The sequence below is a fragment of the Pongo abelii genome, chromosome 5 (assembly GCF_028885655.2).
Source record: "Pongo abelii isolate AG06213 chromosome 5, NHGRI_mPonAbe1-v2.0_pri, whole genome shotgun sequence".
NCBI lineage: Eukaryota > Metazoa > Chordata > Mammalia > Primates > Hominidae > Pongo > Pongo abelii.
The window spans coordinates 62,038,521-62,055,667 of NC_071990.2; the positions used below are offsets into that span (position 1 = coordinate 62,038,521).

The window sequence follows — 17,147 nt, forward strand, 5'->3', positions numbered from 1 at the left end:
GAAAAGCTACTTTAAAGTTCATATGGAACCAAAAAAGAGCCCGCACTGCCCAATCCTAAGCCAAAAGAACAAAGCTGGAGGCATCATGCTACCTGACTTCAAACTATACTACAAGGCTACAGTCACCAAAACAGCATGGTACTGGTACCAAAACAGAGATATAGATCAATGGAACAGAACAGAGCCCTCAGAAATAATGCCACATATCTACAACTATGTGATCTTTGACAAACCTGACAAAAACAAGAAATGGGGAAAGGATTCCCTATTTAATAAATGGTGCCGGGAAAACTGGCTAGCCATATGTAGAAAGCTGAAACTGGATCCCTTCCTTACACCTTATACAAAAATTAATTCAAGATGGATTAAAGACTTAAATGTTAGACCTAAAACCATAAAAACCCTAGAAGAAAACCTAGGCAATACCATTCAGGACATAGGCATGGGCAAGGACTTCATGTCTAAAACACCAAAAGCAATGGCAACAAAAGCCGAAATTGACAAATGGGATCTCATTAAACTAAAGAGCTTCTGCACAGCAAAAGAAACTACCATCAGAGTGAACAGGCAACCTACAGAATGGGAGAAAATTTTTGCAACCTACTCATCTGACAAAGGGCTAATATCCAGAATCTACAATGAACTCAAACAAATTTACAAGAAAAATCAAATAACCCCATCAAAAAGTGGGTGAAGGACATGAACAGACACTTCTCAAAAGAAGACATTTATGCAGCCAAAAGACACATGAAAAAATGCTCATCATCACTGGCCATCAGAGAAATGCAAATCAAAACTACAGTGAGATACCATCTTACACCAGTTAGAATGGTGATCATTAAAAAGTCAGGAAACAGGTGCTGGAGAGGATGTGGAGAAATAGGAATGCTTTTACACTGTTGCTGGGACTGTAAACTAGTTCAATCATTGTGGAAGTCAGTGTGGCGATTCCTTAGGGATCTAGAACTAGAAATATCATTTGACCCAGCCATCCCATTACTGGGTATATACACAAAGGGTTATAAAACATGCTGCTATAAAGACACATGCACAGGTATGTTTATAGCGGCATTATTCACAATAGCAAAGACTTGGAACCAACGTAAATGTTCAACAATGATAGACTGGATTAAGAAAATGTGGCACATACACACCATAGAATACTATGCAGCCATAAAAAATGATGAGTTCATGTCCTTTATAGGGACATGGATGAAACTAGAAACCATCATTCTCAGCAAAATATCACAAGGACAAAAAACCAAACACCGCATGTTCTCACTCATAGGTGGGAATTGAACAATGAGAACAGGTGGACACAGGAAGGGGAACATCACACACCAGGGCCTGTTGTGGGGTGGGGGGGAGGGCGGAGGGATAGCATTAGGAGATATATCTAATGCTAAATGAAGAGTTAATGGGTGCAGCACACAAACATTGCACATGTATACATATGTAACAAACCTGCACGTTGTGCACATATACCCTAAAACTTAAAGTAAAATAATAATAAAATTAAATTAAAAAAATAAAAATAAAAATAAAATAAGATTGAAGATAATGACAAACATTAGTCATTACCAGTAGCATAAGGCATAAGACACATTATATATATATATATATATATATATATATACATACATGCAGCTGGGACATGGCAGTAAAAATATGACTACCTATGACTTGGGCAAGCTGCTGACTACAGCTGACCATTATTTTGTAAAGTGAAACTGGTTAAATCTGGTAGCAGTATCCTTAATGGCATGTGTATAAGACCTAATTATTTTCCACCACATGGTATGGAGCTTAATGTCCTCTAATAACTGAAAACAGTTATACTGCTTAATGACTGTTCAAGTAATGTTTATATGCTACTTTTACACCCTGAATTATTTGATGAATAAACTTTAAGATGTCACTTGAGAACTAAGTTTAATGAAACCTCACCTACTATTAAAAATTCCTGGGATTCTTATAGTATCTCACATTATCAGTTAGGGAGTAAAGAGCATACATCAATATTCAAAAATCTACACTCGTGTAAAAATGAAAGAAAAATCAAAAGTTTGGAAAGAATTGGTGTATGTGGCTTGACTCTTGCTGCCTTGAAATTGAAGATCAAAACAGGGTTAAAATAGAAATAACCGGGTCAAACCAGTCAAAGGTGAAACTTGGTTTATTATACCAGAAAGGCTTAACCTTTGTATTTCAATTGTTTTCTGAACTTGTAACACCACACTTACTGATCTTTTTACTTTTCTTATATAAAAGCTAGCATTTTAAAAGTACAAGCAGATTAGATGTTTTAATTCAACACCCTTCCTTGGGTAGAAGTTTTATAAAATTACTGAAAATGTAGTATCGATGGAAGGTTAACATTTTTGAATTTATGAGAAAAAATGACTTCTGAATTTGGAGCATTTTGGATATAGCAGTATTATATTTATCCATTGTTATTCATTCTAATATATCCAAATACTGGGAAAATAAGTTAACAATATCCCTTATTGTCCCAAATTTAGTTGGGAATCATCTGACATAGGAAAAAAACAACAACAAGAACTGAGGAAAAGACAGTGCCCATTTCCTTTTGGAAAACAGCCATCCTTTAACACCATGCATGGTATTTGCAAATCCTGATGTATACATATTTTAACAGAACTGTAACCATCTTCTCCTTCCTGTACTGTGGTTTTACAGATCAACATTAGGTTCATAAACACAGAAAATTAGATGCAAGTTTAAGAGATGTCAAACCTTCTTGACAACTTCCTGCTAAGAACACAACTGGGAAATGACAAATTTATCATATACCTGATGGGTAGAAGTTTAAAGTTGACTGCTTTTGATTACAAGGCAATGAGTTTTTCATTCTGTAGTATATTTTGCATTTCTTAAACACTGTTTCACTGAAATATATTTGGTTAAATTCATTTGAATTTGATTAGTTTAGCACTATAGTTTTAATATCTGTAATAAATAAAGGTGTGTCTGGTGTTACAGCACATTAAAACTATTTTGGCTGAGCAATTAACTTACTTCTAATTTTTAAATATATACCTATTTGATATTAACACAATTTATTTGTAACTTAACAGATATACTTTTTCTAATTCTACATATTGTTAGCTAATATAATTCATATTCTAATTCATGTCTAGTCTATTTTTGATGTTACATAAAAATTTGTGTTTGGTATGCATTTCATAAAGGAGTTAAATTATAAATTCTAATTTTACTTCCAATTAAAAATAAACACAGTATGTTTCTCCAGTTATTTTATAGCTAATTTTCATATGTCAAAAATTAAAATAGAAGAAAATATTTCAGGAAATAGAGTATTGGGAATAAGGTTTTGGTATTATCATGTTAATATAAGACATAAATCACTGGTTTTAAATGTTGCCAGAACTATTAGGAAATATTTAAGTGTTTTGTAAGTTTTTTTCTACTCACTACAATATAAGAGTATATTTTTAAGTGTAAGAAGAGTTGCATTACTTATAAGTAATGCTTGCATTCTCACAAAAACCAGGGAGAAGAAAGAGTTGTTGGCTAATTCTGGCAAATGTCCTATTTGAATAGATAATCAGTTCAATAGATAATACTTACTTCTAAACTTTACTGCCTTAATGTAGAAAAAAATAAACTTTCAAAACTGTGTAATCAATAAAATTAGAAGGTGGGTAAGTATATGATATGGAAAACAGAAAAATTACATAAATAATGTTCCATTAAAGTCTGAAATACAATCTTATTCATTTATGTAAGTAAGTTCTGGTAAAATCTGAATATCTTTTGAAGGAAAAAATATATCCAGAATTAAACGTATTATAAAACTGATGTTCTGTGTAATATAAAGAATACCTTATTCTAATTTTTTATTATAAAGATTATTCACAGTTTTTACTCTAATAATTTAATTTTGAAATTTAATTCCATCATAATGAATAGTTATCAACAAATTAATAGATGGTGCTTAGTTCTGAAACTTCTATTCTCAAGTTATATTTTCACATTTTATACATTGAAAATAATTTTTAAAAACCATTATACTTAGGAACCAATAGTCTGACAAGTTGAATAGTTATATTTTGATGTTGCCTATGATCTTATTAAGATCAAAACTATTAGTCATATATACAAATCACTTGAGAAGTGAGATATGTGTTATTTCTGTTACTTGATAAGTCTATGAATTGACTCAATGCAGCTGTAAAACATTAATGCTATCATAGCATTATTTTGAGAAATAAGGTATACTTCTATTGCAATAAAATAAATCCTACTTGGAAAATAAATACAATAGAGCACTTATGTCTTCACATTTCTAAAATATCCAGAGAATAAAATAATGCCTAAATATTTACCAAATATCATTATCAAATAATTAAGCCTTATAAATAAATACACATTCTAGAAACATTCTGTAGCATGTAAAATATTATTATATTATTTTTGCTGTGGACATTGTAGACATACTTGAAGTTATTTTTCATTTACACTGTGTTTCTAGACCCTTCCTACTATGTTGCAGGATGAGAATAGGTGGTGGGGAAAATTTTATTACCAAAAATATATATTTGTCTCACAATTTGCAACTTAGGGGCCACTTCCTAATACAAAAGTGCATTTCCTGATTCTTGCAGTTAACCAAAAATCTGTCTGCTTCTGAGTACACCAGACCCTGAAGTGTACAGCACAGTGGAATTATCTGACCACAGGAATGAAAATTCAGAAACTTGTGTCGAATTTGAAAATAGAGTAAGCCTAAGACTTTGAAATATGTTGCTTTTATATTGAAAAAGCTTTTTTTCTTCTTAATATAATACAGCAAATTAATTGTAAAACACTAAACTCTCTAATGATTTGCCATGTATTGCTTCAACAGTGGGTTTGTGACAAATAGGTATTTCTGGGTCCTTGCAATGCACTTTAGCAATAAAGGTGGACAGAGATAAATTAGATCAAATAGTAGAATCCTCCAGATGGCTACACTTTCATGGAAGAAGCCCAAGTCTCTGAACTGCTAAATGAAATTGTTTAGTAAATTAAATTAAGATCAACTGCTGATCTGTTTAATTTAGACACAAACCTTCTGGGTTTTTTTTTTTTTTTTTTTCTCAAAAGCAGGATTCTTGGTTGAAAATTAGAAAACTTCTGTGAATGTTCTGGCTTTTGCAAACCAAACAAAAATTAGACTTTTAAACTCATTTAAAAACGTCAGTTATCCAATGGCCGCAAAGTACTTTTTTTTTTTAAGATGGAAGGACAAATGTAAGGAAGTATATAAAAATAATGACAAAAGTTATGTTAATTTTTATCTAGTGGTAGAATAACAACCTAATTATCTTTTTTTTAATGTAGTTCTTGTAGTAGTAGATGCTAAAGAAATGAAATCACAATACAGATATTTTAAATATAAATTAGAATGTTTCCATTTATTTCTTGCTGTTTCACATTTTTAATTAATTTCAATTCTATTCTTCCCCAGCTAAAGTCAGAAAACATTATTACTTAATTTAGATATTACAAATTCAATGTACACTTTGTAATCATTAGGTTATCAATTTTGAGTAATTTCATATGCATTTGTCCCCAGTATGCTATTTTAAAAAGTATTCAATATTATGACATGCCTGTAGTAAGCATATAAATAAGGCTATGAGTAAATATTTATAAATAGAAAAAAATCCCAATACTTGTAGTTAAGTTGGAATGGGTTATAAAAAGATGTTGATAATTACTGTACATAAACTTTCTCTCTCATACAGTCTTGATTGTTTTATCTTCTATCACTGAACACTATCATTTACAAAATGAGAAGCTTAATTATTTTGCAGAGGATAATGTTTCAGCCCAACTCTCACCATGTAGAACTCATGTAATTTTTGGATAAATCTCTTAATCCTGTGGAATTTTATTTTCTTATCCTTAAAATAAGCATAAGATAATTTGCCCTGTTTGCTTCATGGAACTGTTGTGATAATTAAATACCATATAATAATAATAAATAATAATCTTAAAAGTTGTTAAAGTATCAATGCATACATTAATGTATATGTATGTATGTACATGTAATAGCATATAAAATATTAGCATTGTGCATACAAATCAATAGGATAATTTGCATAAATCATAAACAGTACATAAGAAGTATTATAAGACCAGAAAAGATGGAAGCATATTGATATTTATTCATTTAATTAAATGTGAAAAATGTCTGTCTTCAACTTGGACCAATATACTAGTTAAGAAAAACACCATTAAGCCTTTTCCTAAGACGGCTCCAATTTTTGCATCAGAAAGGTAAAGCCTGGCTGTTTTTCTGCAAAATATTTCTTCGTCATCTTTAAACCAAGATACTGCAGTTGATGTCATTTTTCCTTATGTGACAGCTAGCAATATATTTAGCACAGCAGACTATTTGGCATTCACTGAATATTTTTTAACTAAATTGCCATGAGGCTACTTTCTTCTGAACCTACTTCATTTAGTCACAGGCTATCATTACTAGTGTTATTTGCAGGGTGAAGTGTTTTCTTGGGTGATACAATGAAATGGTAGAATTAGTGATGGAAAATTATGTGGATTCAATAAATCATTTGAATATTACTTAAAATATTCAAATACCTTGGAATTAAATCCTGAGAAAATTAGTGGTTATCTCCTACTTCTGAGGAATCAAATAAACTCATCACTAAGTTTTACCTATGAGTAATTAACTTTTTAAAATATTCTATGCTAGATATTTCCTATTAATCTAAATACAACAAATAAAGAATACATTTTTATTGAAAACTTTATATTGGTAAGGCTTGCAAGAGGGTCTATTTTTACCCCACAATATATAGTATTATATACCAAAATACAGAACTCTTAAAATATAGGTTCAAAAACACTGTCTCTCAAACATCAATATATTTATAAAATAGGGTGGTAAAATGACTTTGGTATACCTTTGGCATGCATAGATTTAGTACTCCTATTTTTTAATATCTCTGGACAAATCTTAAGGTGCATGATATGCAGTATTTATAATTTTCTAAAAATACAAATTTTATTTAAAAGAGAAGTGAGAGGCTGGTATAAATTTTTATTCTTTACCTAACACTGGACACAGACATTTTCCAAAATGATAAAAGAAAAATCTGCTGGTGGAAGTAATAGGAAAGTGTAATGGTCTAAGAAAGTAATTATTCTGAGACAGACAAAAGAAGCTCCAGATGTATTCAGTAGTTGAATGTTCTTTTTTCGCTGTAAAGGGAATGCATATTTTAAATATCTGACATTATTGCTTTATGTGATAAACAGTACAAGATGGCAATTTATGAGAATTATTAGATCTCAGGACATTACATTCCCTAAAGGCTGTAAGGAGAGGTATATCTTTTGTTTTTCACATTACTATCTGTTTAATCTCAGCACTTCTAATGGATATCAGCTTTTAAGCTACATTCTTTTTCTTTCCAAATCTTTTTCCTTGTTTTTATATTCACCTTCACTTTGGTATCCTATTACTAAGTATAATAAGGTATAAAATATATTTTAGTAGTGGGTATCATCAGATTGGAAAAGAGATAAATGGAAAACTCCATTTTATTTTTGCAGTCACACAGACTGGGACAAATCAATACAATACAGCATGTTGTTAGTAAACAAATAAGTAACCATGACTATTTTTCTAGAGGGACAATTTTCCACTTATTTTCATTTTTCACTGAGATTTTATGTTATTATATTGTTTAGGATATCTCAACCTCCACAAAGGCTAAATTCTATACTTAGATACACACAGCTTCCATTTAATCAATGGTAAGTAGGCAAATATAGACAGGCATAATATACATGATGAATAGGGTTACTGTACAGGACTCAATATCTGGAGCCAATATCAACTTTATACTTAGGGTTGTTGAGAAAATAAATGAAATAATTCTCAAAAACACAACAGTCTTGACAGGTAGTATGCACTTAATTATTTAAAATGTCTTTTTCTTCAGATTATTATTATTATTGAAACAACTGCTAGTCTCACTTTCATTTTTACCCAGACTCTTTCATTGTAAACAATATATATGCAAAATCATTGTAAGGATTCTTATGTATAAACATACCTTATAATACCTATTATAAATACATCCAATATATATTTGCTTATAAATATAATGATGATTTCTTAACAACTGTTCTAAAGGCTACATTAGCTAAATATTTTATAGAGAACATTATAAAAATGTTTAAGGTGTTTAAATGTTAAATATATTTAAACATATTAATGTGTTTATAGACTAAATTTTTATTTACACGTTTGATATATACCATGGATATTTTAAAGTAAAAATGTTAGCCCAAGAAAAAATAACTAACTTGGAGAAGATATTTACTAAACTTGGGAGAATATACACAAACCTGCATGATTTTAATTAACATAGCTCATAATTCTATGAGTATGTACTATTATTATCACCATTTTACCTATAAGAAATTTAAGCTTGAAAAGATAAAGAAATTTTGCTCACACTCTAGAGTGTGTACTATGGATTAGTTCCATAATACATGATACAACTTTAATCATCCCCGCATACACAAATCAACCTATTGGAAATGGATATTAGCTTATTTTTCACTAAGAAACAAAATTCAGCTCACTTCTGAAAATTGAAATTGCATATATTTACACACCAGAATCCCACTTCAAATAAATAAATAACAAACAGCTGAAGAATGGACGAGGAAATGAAGGAAAGGAAGACAAAGAAATAGAAAAGAACTATAAACCAATCTATTCACAGCTATCTCTGAGGAGTAGGATTATACATTTCTTATTTTTAAATTACATATTTACCTTACATACCATTTTTGTTTACCTTGAGAATGGATTACTTTGTAATCATAGATGACAATGTAAAAAAAAAAAAGAAACCCTCCAAAAATACTCATTTCCCTTTAATTCTGTCAAATCCTAAGACAATCATTATTTGTACCTGAATTACTCACTAGAAACAAAAAAATCTTTAAAAAGTTATGCCAATTTGTACTTCATTAAAGGTTATCAGGTGATAAAAGGATTCCAGAGAAGTTTCTCTGATGAAATGTGATATTACTTATTTTACAAATTATTGCCTTACAAGAAAGCATAAAGCAGCATATCTAAATAAATTCTAAATAATTATTTACTGGTCAATAAATTAATTTATACTCATAAAACCCTAACAGGAAAGCTAAAAGACACAGTTTAAAAATTCAACATTAATTTCAATTTAAAGAATATCTTTAAGCAACATATAATTATAATTTTCCCTGTTTAAAGACATTTAAGGCCGGGCACGGTGGCTCACACCTGTAATCCCAGCACTTTGGGAGGCCGAGGTGGGCGGATCATGAGGTCAGGAGATTGAGACCATCCTGGCTAACATGGTGAAACCCCGTCTCCACTAAAAATACAAAAAATTAGCCGGGTGTGGTGGCGGGCGCCTATAGTCCCAGCTACTAGGGAGGCTGAGGCAGAAGAATGGCGAGAACCCGGGAGGCAGAGCTTGCAGTGAGCCGAGATTGTGCCACTGAACTCCAGCCTGGGAGACAGCAAGACTCTGTCTCAAAAAAAAAAAAAAAAAAAAAAAGGACATTTAAAACTGCCTTCATTCCAGTCACAGACTTTATTTAATGATCTTTGTAAATTCCATAAATAAGTGTTCATTTCTAATTTTAAAGTTTATACTTTGAAAAAATTACAGAAGTCGGACAAATCAGAGATGTTTGCTCATCTAGTTCATCTTCTTATACTTTATAGATAAGAAATCAAAATTTTATGAACAGATTACATATTAATGTTAACAGTTGTTATTTTTCCATTTTCATTAAATATATTTCTCTTTCCTTTTATAATTTCTGGTTTACAATGGACACGTATTGGTTTCATAATTAACTCAATAAACATTTCTCATTTTAGGAGCTCTGTTGAATAGATTGGACATTGCACTCTCCCACATAGCTGTCAATTGCCTTTCTCTTTGTCTTCTCATTTCCCCATATGATATTGGGAAAATGACACAAGACACTGAGAAGATAGGAGCATGATGACATTAGAGTAGTTGAAAAATTTCATCATGTCTAAAAAAGTAGACTGTGAATTTAGAGAATACGAAATATGGTGTACCATTGTGAGACAGAGGACAATGAGACAGAGGACAGGGAACATTTTTCTACTGATGTAAGTCATCCTGAGAGGCAACAAGATGATAGAAAACCTGTGATATCAAGCATCTCCAATTTTCTCCTGGAAATAGATCCTTCACTATATCCCATGGTGAAGTATGAAGCATGGTGGAACAGGAACTTAAGACTAGTGTTCAGTAACTAGTTGCCAATTTTTTAGTTGGTTCATACTGTATTTTTTTGTGTTTGGGTATAAAGAAAGATAAGCCAGCTGTTGTTAGGGCAACCGGTAGTATATGAATCAGACAACTATTTCTCCTGTTTTCTCAGTTCCTCTCATAATAAAGTGTAAGAGACTGAGAAAACAACATATCAAGTAGAGTGACTTTCTCCAAGGCACACTGTAAATATTCTTTTGAATAACAATTAATATATTCTACATAAAGAGACTAAGAAACTAATTTTAATGATGGATTTGGAAAACTGGTGCCTGTTACCAAAAACAGCTATCTTATTGTTACCTCAGATATTTAACTGGAAACTAGAATTTGACTAGAATTTTGCCAAATGTTACACATTATATCGACAACAGGAAATGCTTTTTAAAAATATTTAACACTGAATGGTATCTTCACTTGGGTTCTTAACACATGACTGCATGGCTTATACAAGTATATTTCTAGTTTGAAATTGACCCCTATTCTTTAAAGCAGAGTTCTGATTGACGAATAAAAGCTTGAAATTGCTTTCATGCTTATTTAATCATGTGAGTGGTTTTCTTAAATGTCAAAATGGAATTTAGATTATAAATGAATTCATTTGTTCTACCAATGACTGTAGTCATGCTTTGTGGCAAGTGTGGAATACTTTCATCTATGTTTTTCTATGATGAAATCAGAATGATAAATGGGGAAAGATCAAAGTAAAATGACTGACTTCAAGTTAAGATTTTTGTCATATCATTTTTTACATCAATATTCATCATATTGCTGCAGAACAGAAATTATGTCAAGGCTACCTGGAATTCTGTCTCCTCTTTTTGATCAAATTTATTCAGAGTTAGGAAACTCCATAGTATTTTGGAAAATGTGTGGGTTATCAAACTTTGTTTTAAATTTTGGCTTTGCTATACATATTAGGAGTGTGACACTACTTCCTCTTCTGTAAAATGAGTTTAATTATACTTCATTTGCATTCTTGTTCAAAGAATTACAGATGCTTCAAGTAAGTTTTTATGTGAAAATTCTAGTAACTTGCCCAGCATATATGCTCAAAAACCAGAGGATTCCACTATCATTATTGTTATTAATGCTATATACCCTTATATCAATCATAAATCATGTAATCAACTTTAACAACTACTATACAACTCAATATTTTCAATCATTTATTTACTACATGATTTTTTTGCAGCAAAAGTTAAACTTTTTTAGCAACAGGCCTTTTGATACTGAAACTTAATATTTGATACTCAGCCTGCTCAGATTACTGATCATTGTTCTCTCTTCCCTTTAGAAACAAGACAAAACCACCCTACAAACTTCAGTATTACATGAACGAAAATATAGAGAGAATGATATAAGGAGTAACATTTTAAAATTTTATTTATTGTTATGTAATAGAGTACATATTTTTGGGGTACAGGTGATAATCTAATACGTTCGTATAATTTGTAAAGATCAAATAAGTTTAATTGGGATGTCCACCACCTTAAATATTTGTCTCTATTTATGCAAGAAATGTTTGAATTAATCTCTTCCAGCTATTCTGAAATGTATGATAGATTATTATGAACCATAGTCACCCTACTGATTTATCAAATACTAGGTCTTATTTCTTCTATGTATTTTTACTCATTAGTCAACCTTAAAAAGTTACATTTTAAAAAGGCATTGTAGCTTTTAAAATACTAGTCTATATATTTTCATGTAAAGACCTAAAAGAACAAGAGTAATCTTTTAATAACACAGTTTTAAAAATAATTTCCTTTCAAAGAATTCTTGATAACCTTTCATCTGTCATTTTGTGACAACTTTATTTAAAAACTGTTAGTACTTCAACTGTTATTAAGCTAAATGGTCACAGTTCCATTAATACTGTATACTAAAAGTGAAAATTATCTAAATATTACACTAAATATTATCTAAATATCATTTTGTGGCAACTTTATTTAAAAACTGTTAGTGCTTCAACTGATATTAAGCTAAATGGTCACAGTTCCATTAATACTGTATACTAAAAGTGAAAATTATCTAAATATACACTATTATCTAAATATTACCTAGTGACCTCAGGGAACTATAAGACCTCAGGGCACTATTCAGTTTCCTAAATGGCATCAAATTGATTCTGAAGTAATCATATTTGAGTTCAGTAATACTTTTTTTGGCCCAGATATTAGTAGGCACCAATAATTTATTCTTAATTTTATTATTACTAAAATACTTTGTTTAGTTAGTCTGATTGTCTAGTTTTTAGCTAATCTGATTTGTCTATTTAATTTGATTTTTCAGTGAGGTTTCCAGTTGTTATGGGATCATCTAACCAAGAGTTAGAGCATTATCTGAAAATATACATAGACCACGCATACAGATAACTTTAAAATATGCTTAGGCTGCACTATTATCTAAAAACCTTAAAATGCCATGCAAGTTTGTATCACTTGCATGAGGTGGATGTCAGACATGATGTTTGACAACTTTGGGAGCCATCACATTGAAGATCATGAGGGCAGACATAATGCCATGAACCCATATGGGACCAGCACTGTTTTCTAATACTGACAAGAGAAGGCATCATCTGTGCATATGTTTGCCAGTTAGGACCACTTGTTGAATGGTTTTTGTTCAAATAAAAGTTGCCACTAACAGGATACTAACTTAAAGAAATTATCATTCTCTGTCGCTGGAGAAACCTAGCATATTCATTTATGATTATTTTAAGAGTGAGGCAAGTTATGATTTGCCTATAAATGTCTCTGCTATATATAATTATATTTTTCTAAACCTTAACTTGATTTCAAACTTAAGTCTCCATTCTGCTGAGTGGAGAAAAATCATCCCAGCCAATTCAGATTAACTTGATCAGAAGTTCTTTTGTCAGGGATTTATTTTTCCCCTTCTCTTTTTCCTGGCTTGGATTTAAGTTCTGGAGGCACTGGTGGCAGGGAGCAGCTGATCTTTTCACCTTTCTATGTTATTGTGTCCACTGACAACATCTGCATCCTGGACAGCACTGGTCTACGTTGAAGCTACTGCATCCTCCCTGCCTTCCTGTGAAAGCAATTGTGTGTGCAGTTTTCTCTGCCATACGTGCTTCACTCTTGCCAGTGCGGTGAAACATCCTATAGATACTTCTACAGGATTGCGCCTGACACACAGTGGTGTGGACAACTCTGTGAGGCTTGCTGCCTCCCAGACTCCCCTTTAGTCAGAGGTCTTCTCTGTGTTCCAAACCCATCTGAGGTTTTTATTGGATAAGTGACACAGTGTATAGAACCCATATTAAAGGCCATACTAATATTTTAGATATTGCTGTCTCTTGAGCTCTCTTCTGAGCCTGGACAACCTTTATCTTGCAGACATATGTAGGTAGGTAGTAGAAGTCTTTTATATCTACTGTTTAATGCATAAACTTTATGTTCAAAGTAAATCAGGCTTATGTTACTCAAAATGAAGTTATCTGAAAATCAAAATTTCCTTTCTTGCAAATCATTGTTTTTGTACTTAAAAATAATGTTCTCTTTTCTTGTTCAACACTAATTTTTCTGCTGTGATAACCCTGCCCTGAGTTAATGCATGTAAAAATCTAGTCTGAATGGTGAGAGTCATAGGTTTATAAGACCACAACAACAATCAAATAATTACAGTGAATAAAAAGTCATATTGATTAATACATCAAAAGAATAACAACCTATGGCTGGTTGTTCTTTCATTGCTTTATCAGATCAAGCCCACTGTTTGAAATGGATAAAAGAGAATAATGAGCAGGATGTCTGGGTGAGAGAGTCTTTTTCCTCTTGCTTTACAAAAATAGTGACAATTTTTATACTCAAATATATATGAAATGTTACTGATAAATAAAATTTCAGAATTTAACTCTGTAATTTTTGATGTTCAATCTTGCAGAGAAAAGAACTTTAGTTGAAGCAATACAGTATTAAATAATTGTTTTAAGAGTTTGAATTTTAGAAAAGCTATCTCAGGTGAAGAGGAGTTAGTAATGATAAATTGACTAAATGTGAGGTTTATCTTGTCTTATGGGGGTAGTTTTCTTAGGAACAGCATTCATTCTTTACTTCAAACCTGTAATAGCTTCTTCTTCCTTTTCCTTATAAAATTTGAACAATTCAACACAGCACTTAGTGACAACTGGGACCTGACTTGAACCCGTAGAGTTTTCAGTCTTTGCTTTTTCTCTGTGTACTTTCATAAGTCTGCCCCTCAGGGCCCACTGAGCTTCTGCTTTCCTCTCAAACACATCGAATTTTTCCAGCTGCACAAACTGAGACAGCCTATTCCCCTCACCAGGAGGTGTTGCCTTCCTCACAGCAAATGAGCTACTCCTTTCCTTCCACTCCACCTCATATCTCCCTCAGTCTCTGTCACTGCCCACTTTTTCCCCATCATAAGGAATCTCCAGGCTCTCTCATAGCTCTCCTACAGCTGATCATTAAAGTTAACATATATTATGGATATTTATGTAGTAAAAACAGGACTAGACACAGAAGATTAAAACTTGGGGTTTAAAACCCTGCTTTAAACATCAGACCAAGTCGATCACTAAAGTTAACATATATTATGGATACTTATGTAGTAAAAACAGGACTGGACACAGAAGATTAAAACTTGGGGTTTAAAACCCTGCGTTAAACATCACACTAAGTCATTTCAGTTCTTTGAGCATCAGCTCAGCCTGTGGATTTTATAAGTGTCCCTGCACTCTTTTCAGTTGTTTATTGGCTAAAGTTTTCAACTTCTCATGTACAGAAACCTAGTCTCAATTTCAAATAGCGATTTTACTCAGTAACTATCTGCTAAATAAAATAGAATGCTGGATGAGAAGCAAAAAGCTTACTGATCAGTCTAATGGGATAACTGGGGAAAATAATAGTAATGTTTAGTTATTTTATTTTACTCTTATTGACAAGGGATAGGTAAGGAGTTGGTCAGGTACTACCCTGTCCCTTCCCTTTATTTTAGCCAATAATTGTGCGTTCCTTCTCCTATAACCAAGTTTTAATGCTCTTTCTTTGTAAAACTAAGGAGAGGTAGAATATAGTAGTTCATAGCAAAGAAAAAGGCAGAAGATTAACTACTAATTCACGATTCACTTGACAAGCTTCTGATTAAATTCACAAAGGCTTGCCAGGTAAATACTAAATCATACCACTTTATTTCAAAGAGGATAAAAAATACTTCAATTTCTTGACAACAACCTAAGCCTTTTCAGTAGTTCAACAAGTGGCATTAGGTGTTTTAGCTCATCACTATAGCTTCACCTTTTATCATGTGTTCATGCTGATGAGATTATCTATTTCAAAGAAGACAAAAAATAAGCTTACCTCCATCCTTCTTAGCAAATCACATCGGTTATTCAATTATGTGTTCTTTGCTTGTGGGTACCTGAAATAATGAGAAGGAATAGAAAAAGAAAATTAAATATAACTCAACAGCATTTTGTAAAAGGCAAATATTTTCAATTTTAATTGATGACAGACACACACTTCATAATACAATTAGCATGCAACTCCAGCTGCAAAAACTAAACAGCAATATGCCTAAGCTGGTTAGCAGCAAAAAAGTAAACCAATCACATCGACAAAAAGCCACCATAAACAAAAAAACTGTATTTAAAAGATTAACAGTTTTGGCATTCATCCCTACCATCAAGTCTTTCACTTTCTTTTTTTCCATCAAAATTTAGCTTACATTTGAAGTTAGCAAGAGTTGCATTACTATTATTGTTAATTTTAGTTCTGTTTATTTCCTTGAGGGTTATATAATGTCAAATAATTTTGGTGCCTCTAGTTAATGTTAATTAGTTGTTTTAATAGCCTATAGACCTATTTGTTATATTTTTGTAGGTTTACTTTTTTAACTATCAGGAACTTAATAACTGAGAATATTTAACATTACTGTTGCATAGGCAAAATTACAGAGTTACTATTAGTGTTACCTGTTTAACGTTTAGTCATCCTTTGAGTCCTGCGACATATTTCCTTAATAATCATCAGCCATCAAGTCTGATAGTCTCAAAAGAAATATCAGCCCTCTAAACTGCCTTCAAGGGCGGTGATATTTAGCACTGAAAATTACAAATAAAGTTTTTGAGGTTGAATAGCAACAACTGGCCAGTGACACTGATGATTTGTTTGTCAAAACAAATTGTTATAAACTACGCAAATGAAGTCCACACACTCCTTTGAGTGAAAACAATAAAGTGAATCTACGCAATGCTTACATGTTGGATGGGATATTTAATGTGCGGGGAAACTCAAAGGTTGAAGAACTAGGCATTTAGACAGTGGTAAGTGGTAATCTTACCTCTTTATACTCCATTACTCTTTCTCACGAGAGACATGCTAATGCAAACAAGTCAATCAGAATTTGTGTTTAGCAAGATAAAGCTTAGAGGATAGTTTAAAATCCATTTATTATTCTAAATCCATTTTTTTCCATTAACATGTTATACATTAGTGTTTACTAACCATGATTCATGTAACAGTTTAGTTTGTTAACTTTTAAATTATTTAACAACCATAAGTTATTAATACATTTTTAAGTATTACACAAATATCTTAAAACAGACTTGGGTTCATTTTTGTAATTTTTAAATAGAAAACATTTTAGGCATCTCTTGAAGAAGAAATATAGCAGGCATTTAAAGCTAGAAAACAAGTAATTCCAAATTTAGTTTTTACAAAAGTTTTCAGCTTTATTGACAAATTATGGCAAACATATTTGACAAATTGTGGTTTCCTATTTAGA

The 17,147-nt window shown here is 31.6% G+C and overlaps 1 protein-coding gene across 7 annotated transcripts in view; it reads right to left on the minus strand.

Annotated features, from left to right (window-relative positions):
- KHDRBS2 (KH RNA binding domain containing, signal transduction associated 2) overlaps positions 1-17,147 on the minus strand; it is a 651,287-nt gene that overhangs the window by 9,607 nt on the left and 624,533 nt on the right. For 4 of the 7 annotated variants that reach the window (XR_008526228.1, XR_008526226.2, XR_008526225.1 and 1 more), the window contains exons 10-11: positions 16,336-16,464; positions 15,722-15,782 (exon numbers count right to left, since the gene is read on the minus strand). The gene's annotated coding sequence lies outside the window, so the exon portion shown is untranslated. Of the gene's footprint in view, positions 1-14,309; positions 15,783-16,335; positions 16,465-17,147 lie in introns of those variants that run through there. The other 3 variants (XR_002915471.3, XR_008526227.2, XR_002915472.3) reach the window with 2 other exon arrangements.